Raw genomic sequence first — 6,899 nt, 5'->3', positions numbered from 1 at the left:
AACTTTGTTTTTCTAAACCTTTACTCACTCAAAACTCAATGATGTGTTTATCTGAAGAGAGGAGTAGCCTTAGTGATCAAAACTAAAAGTATCTCATTCACTTTATAAAGTCTGGCCATCACAAGGATAAAAAAATGAATGAGTTTGTTACTGTCATTGAAACATAAATCAATAACTACTCCATAACCTCCATGTAGTTGAAACAAAATAAAAACTTAACGTCTTAATAGACCACATTATATTCCTTAAAAATAGGAACCGAAAATGACATAATATTAAATATATTGCTAACATATATACATTGTCCTATACTACAAGAAGATATATTACACTACACCAAAAGTGTAATATAGGCATTACAAAACAAATAGGGAACGACTCTAAGCTTCAGTTCCGCCACCGACTAGCTCCTGCTCACTAGAGACACCCCTAACCTCGTACCATTAATGTAATTATTACAAAAAATAATACAAACACACACAAATAGACACAAAGACAAAATGGTAAGTTAAAGTACCAAAAGAATATTCATACTTTTTAAAACAATATTATCACATGTTAACGTTGTAATAGGTCTCATGTAAAATTTTTTAATATAGTCCCAATATTTTTTATTTTATCTCAATTGAGTTCTAATTATTTTTTTTTAAACTAGAATAATTTTCATCTCTTCCCATATTCAAATCAAATTTAATTTTTATATAAATGTTATAATGATATTTTTATTAATATTTTTAACCATTTCAAGTTTATTTAAAATCGTATTTTACATTAAAACTTTATTTAAAATTCGTTTTAAGCTTTTATATATTAATAATTTCACACTACCTTTGGCACGTGGCATTCAACTCTATTTAACTTTTATATAAATGTTATAATGATATTATTATTAAAATTGATACTTTATTAAATATTTTTTTAAAAAATAAGTTTATTTAAATTTATATTTTACATTAAACTTCATTTAAGTTTTGTTTTAAAATTTTAAATATATTTATTTTAAATTGTTATAAAATTATTTTAAAAATCTACATTTGAATTTATAAAAATATTATTTTTAAACTAACTCTATTATTTGTATAGAAATTATTAATATATAAATATTTTAAACAAAATTTAAATAAAATTTAAGATAAAATATAAATTTAAATAGACATGTTAAAAATATTTAATAAAATATCACTTTTAATAAAAATATCATTATAACATTTATATAAAAATTAAATTTATCTTAATTTAAAAAGGATAAAATTATTTTAATTTAAAAAAATTAAAACTATATTAAAACAAAATAACAAATACATATATATACTAACTTTAAATTTTCACCTAATATTTATTCCAAAAATGACACTAACAAATGACATTTAAATTAATATAGTTAGTATCGAAAAAAATCAAATTACATCATATTTTAAAAATAAAATTTAATTACAATATATTTTAGAAAGTAAAAATTCAATTAAGATCAACAAATTATATATTTAATTGAGATTTTCAAATAAATAGAATATTCACTTGAAGACTTAAATTAGAGATGATAACGGATCGAGTCGGACATGGATAGTATCTATCCGCAACCCGACCCGACAAAAAAAATCCACCTGTTACCTTAACGAATACCCGCTTAAAAAATATTCGTGGATATTTTAAAATCCGTAGATACCTGTGGAAATCCACGGATACTCGCAAATATTTAAAAAAAATATATTTTTATAAATTATTAAAATAAAATTAAAATAAAATTTAAATAATATATATAACCTACACAGAACATCAACCTCTATGTTTTCATCCCGAACAACCAAATGAAACATGTCAATGAGCTCCTTCGATGTAGTGGTTTTTGGATTAAACATTTGACCAACCAATCCAACTACTAGGATGTCTAAACCACCTATATCTAAACCTGTGCTCATGAACACATCAAGAACGATAAATGGGACCAATTGTTGACTAACTCTAAAACTGACATCATGCCCAACCCAGCGTTGGACTATCATCTTCAATAATTTCAAATTCACCTTTAGAGGGTTCAGAATGTGCAAACACCACCTAAAAGGAGTCATCTTAATGCGCTCTACATGAGCGTCTCCTACTAACCTATTCATTTCAACAATGGTCGATGAATCCATCAAAATACGAAGGCAGCACTACAAAACATTAACAAAAATTTATTATTAACTAACCGTCAGAGGATAAAACATCATCTATAAAAATAAAAAATTAGATTTCATCTTACATTTGTTTTTTGGGATGCCATTGAACCTGTAATTATAACATAAACAAAACAACAATATCGACAACATGGTTAGGGTTCGCGAAAGAAGAAAACATCAATGATGGAGAAGATGGTTAGAGTTTGCACGGTTCTACTTACCAAAAAACACCACGACAGCGAGAACGCGAATGCTAGACAGCGAGAATGCGAATGCTAGACAACAACGTCGAACAGGGCTTCAATCGTGCACAAGACTTAAGTCCAAGAAAGCGAGAACAAGCAAAACCAAAAGTCGAGTATAAGGCTTCGTATTTAGGGATTGAACACAAGAGAGACGAGAACACCGAGAGAGATGAAGGAATGTCATAAATGAGAGAAGCAAGAGGTGAAAGAAAAATAGAGAAACCGAAACAAAAATTCGTATTTTTTTTTCCTTCCAATAATAATCTTACATGATGAAATAGCTATTAATTCTTTTTCTTAAATATCAGCCATTGGACAACTATCACGATATTGTCAAAAGTGTGTCAAAAAATCGTTGTTTCGTTAAACCTATTTAACAAAAAAAAAATGATACGAAAAGTATGCTCCTCAATCAAGGTTTATTTGAGAAAGGAAAATGTTATTTGGACAACAAAAGTTTGACACAATTTTGACAACGGCGACGTGGCAGCTGTGCATTGGCTCAGTGAACCGGGGTGAAGGGTATTTTGGGTTTTTTCTGGTTTGTTTTCAATTCACTGAGCCAATGCACAGCTGCCACGTCGCCGTTGTCAAAATTGTGTCAAACTTTTGTTGTCCAAATAACATTTTCCTTTGAGAAAAGAGTTGTGAAAATGTGGCGCAACAAACAAAAAGGTAAAAGCTTGTTGAGCTAGCAGAGTGGTGAAGTGGGAGAAATAAGTGCTTCTAGCATAAGTTAATCGCATCTTTCTAGATACAGCATGCACCTCTTTCTACTCATAAACGGCTAATTTCAAAAGTTGCAAAGGCCATCATCACTCCTCGTATGCAAATCATCGCACTGCACAACAAATTCATTAAAATACCAAATGAAACGAAAGCTGAACATGAACAATTTTCCTCTCATGATTCTATGGGGGCACCTTTCATCGTTTCTCTTGCACTCTCCCTCTGCACCATCCATCGTCTCTTTGCATCACAAATAAATGAATCAAACAAAAACATTTCAAATAAATTACCAAAATTCCTACTCTTGCGTTCAGAAACCAAAACTCTTTTTCAGCGACAGCACTTGGAGCACAGGATTAGAAAAACAACGATAAAGACCATGGAAGAAAGCGCTATGGCCACACCAAGAACCACCTTGTTGGGTCCATGATGATGTTCCTTCTTGTGACTGACACTGCCACCTCCATCATCATAATCACCATCATAGTCTCCATCACCGCTGCTATCATCTGCAGAAGAACGCTTGGACGGTGGAGGAGACACCGGCCTTCCAAACTTATCGCAAGGGGCGATGTCCAGCTTCAACTGGGAAGGCAGAACCGAACGGTTGTAACACAAGTTCCCGTTGCCACCCACCTTGAACACTTGCAACCTGTCGATGAAAGTGGAGTTGAAAGGCAGAACCCCGCGAAGGAGGTTGTTTGCGAGGTTCAAGTGTTTGAGGTTACTCATTTGGGAAATGAAGTATGGGATGGTCCCATTGAGCTGGTTGGAACTGAGATCCAAGTGAACCAAACCGGGTATGGCGGACAAGGAATCAGGAACAGAGCCCGAGAAGGAGTTGGAATCCAAGGAGAGGTTTCTCAGAGAAATGAGGTCCCCAATGGAAGAGGGTATCTCACCCTTGAGTTGATTAGAAGAAAGGATCAAAACTTGGAGGTTGTCCAACATGGTGACGGAGGAGGGTATGTTTCCGCGGAGGTTGTTGGAAGAAAGATCGATGTAGGTGAGGTTGGGAGAGTGGATGTGTTTAGGGAGAGAGCCGGCGAGGTTGGCGTGGGAAATGGTGAGGGTCTGGAGGTTGGAGATGTGGGAGAAGAGAACGTAGGGAGCGGATGCTTTGATGGTGAGGTTGGAGAGAGTGAGGTGGGTGAGGTTCCTGAGGTGTGAGAGGGAGACGGCGGAGATGTTGCGGAGGCTGTTGACGGAGGTGAGGGAGCGGAGCGTGGAGGAGAGTTGGAGAGGGAAGCGAGTGGGGGAGGGGGTGGAGGTGACGGGGCAGTTGAGGAGGAGGAGGGAGTGGAGGGTGGAGAGGGATTTGAGGGCGGCGAAGGAGAGAGAGAGGTGGGGAGAGGTGCAGTTGGAGAGTTGTAGGGTGGTGAGGTGGCGGAAGGGGGTGGAGGTGTCGCAGAGTAAGGAGGGTTGAGAGCATGGATCTTCTGTGGTGGGGATGTTGAGGGATTGAAGAGCCTTTACTTGCTTTGGGTCAAGGGGTTCAGAAAGTGAGATGGTTATGGTGGGAAGGAGGTAGAGGAGAATGGTGAGGGTTTTTTTCATGGCTCAACGATGATGCACCAGCAGAAAGCAATGAAGGAGAAGGTCCTCTTCTCTGTACAATCACATCATACATATATATATTGGGATTCAGAATAGCGCCAAAGTTCACTCAATTTTAAACTTATATACAACAACACTATTGTATCATTTATTTTTAACTATTAATTTTCATTCTTACCTGGGAGTGTTATTTTGGGGTCAGAACTTTTCGACTGAATTAGAACAGTGAGAGTGGGATCCAGCTTTTCCTTGGAGGTTCCACACTTAATTACATTTTTATTTCTTAGCTGCAGCTTTAATAACTCTCCCTTTAATCAATACTTTTATTGTATTCCGATATGATAACTACTCTTCATTATCATGTCAACAACGATGGTTTTCACTTTTCAGTAAGACAACAGAGAGCAGAACAATGGGGAAAAGGAAAGCACTAGGCGTTATCATTATTATATTTCTTCTCTTTTCTTCTCTTTCTTTATTTCTAGATTATTTTGTCAATTTAGTTTCCCTATTCTTACGTTTCATATTATACTTATGTTCTTTATTTCTTCCATCAAAAGAAAAAGCATGGTAATTATTTTAAGATATCCTTTGAAACTACGTCAATACTGTAAGACATCCTTTTATCTGACGTTTTTCTTATGCATCTTTTCTCTTGCAAAGTCTAACGAGTGGTGAAAAACTTTTGTCATAAATCTTTGGTTTGAGACTCAGCGCATACACTTTTTAATTTAAAAACCATTCATAATATGAATATGTAGTGGTGGAAATCTATTTACTAGCATTTAAGTATTAAAATTACACTTGGTTCAAACCAAAGAATCAAAATTATAAAAAAAAAAGATAAAAAAGAAAATTAGCAAGAGAAAATGCATATTTTTGAACCAAAATTTATCACGCTGAATTTGAATAAAACAACGTTGACAACAATAAACATCATCTTGGAGTTAGAGACGAAGAGGTGGGTAAATTATTTATATTTTATTTATATATTTCAAATTGAAGTTCGTTAGAGGTCAAATAGATAAAGCAATAAGCATTATAAGTTTGATTTAGTGGAAAAAGAAAAGAAAAGAGAGAATGTAGTAGATTTTAAAGGTAGATATTATGAGTAATACTTTCGTAATATTGAATGCTCTTAATGAAAATTTACCCTGGATTTTTATATAATAGAAGTTTAAGAAAAAAGAAGAAGAAGAAATTGGAGTTATAGAAGAATTAAAGAAGCATGTTCGGTAGAATGTTTTGTTCTTAAAGTCATATTACTATTTTTCTTTGTTTTTCATGAACTCATAAATGTTAGGTGATAAGTGTGAAAAAGAGTTGTTTTTATACTTATAAATGAACTCAATCTTGTAATTATTCATGTTGTTCCTCATTGAAAAGTTGTAATAGGTAGTAGATTGTTATGTAAAATATTGTACAAGGAATGGTGTATTATTTAGATTCTGTCAGCCAATTTTCGCAAAGCGAAAGCCAAAATTCGCACTGCTAGGAAATGGAAATTCGCATAGCGCACCATTACTTGTGCGCTGTGCGAATAACATCAGTTGAGAGGCAGCGGTTACACAAAATTCGCTTTAAAAGACGTGACAGAGCGACAGAAACATTCTCTTCGGATAGAAGTTCCGGACAGAAGAAACAAACGAAAACATCTCAGGAACTTCCGGAGACTACTTCAAGGCATCAAGACACCATTGTTGCAAGGGATTGCTTCAAATGTGTACGTTTTAGATGACTAGGAGTAGTTAAATTTCTCTTTCGTTGGGATTGGATGTAATGAACTCACTGTGATGCAATTTTCCTGTTCAATATATCGTTGTTCGTTCATATGCTCTTTCTTGAATTTATTATCATTGTATGAAAATATAATGTTATTTGAATGTCTTTGATTACTGGAAAGTAACTTTGAACATGAACGAACGTAGATAGAGCACTTAAGTGATTTGAGATCTAGGGATAGACTCAATAACTTGATCATTCGTAACATCGGACTTAATGCAAATTGTATATTAAATTGACTAAGGGATTATCATTTTAATATATTAATTTAGAACTAGTTGCTAAGGAATTAGGACTAGTATGCCTTGATGTGAATGTTTGAATGAAGTAATGAAATATTGAACAGAGTTTTATATTCATATGATTCATGAAACCCAATTCCAACGAAGTTTCTTTTAAATATAATTCCTTGCACACCAACTGTTTG

General features: G+C 33.9%; 1 long non-coding RNA gene and 1 pseudogene across 1 annotated transcript; both read right to left on the bottom strand.

Annotated features, from left to right (window-relative positions):
* Positions 1 to 1,783: 1,783 nt before the first annotated feature.
* LOC148205647 (uncharacterized) lies at positions 1,784 to 2,894 on the bottom strand. Its single transcript, XR_015786045.1, has 3 exons — positions 2,381 to 2,894; positions 2,243 to 2,268; positions 1,784 to 2,153 (listed from the first exon to the last, which is right to left on the bottom strand). It is a non-coding gene; the product is annotated as an uncharacterized LOC148205647 (long non-coding RNA).
* A 122-nt stretch (positions 2,895 to 3,016) lies between these two features.
* On the bottom strand, positions 3,017 to 4,816 carry LOC124846106 (receptor-like protein 51 pseudogene; annotated as a pseudogene).
* Between the last annotated feature and the right edge of the window lie 2,083 nt (positions 4,817 to 6,899).

The sequence above is a fragment of the Vigna umbellata genome, chromosome 1 (genome assembly GCF_029865625.1).
Source record: "Vigna umbellata cultivar VRB3 chromosome 1, Vumbellata_1.0, whole genome shotgun sequence".
Lineage (NCBI taxonomy): Eukaryota > Viridiplantae > Streptophyta > Magnoliopsida > Fabales > Fabaceae > Vigna > Vigna umbellata.
Note: the sequence above shows the minus strand (reverse complement) of the source record. Positions and strands in the feature narration are given on the sequence as shown.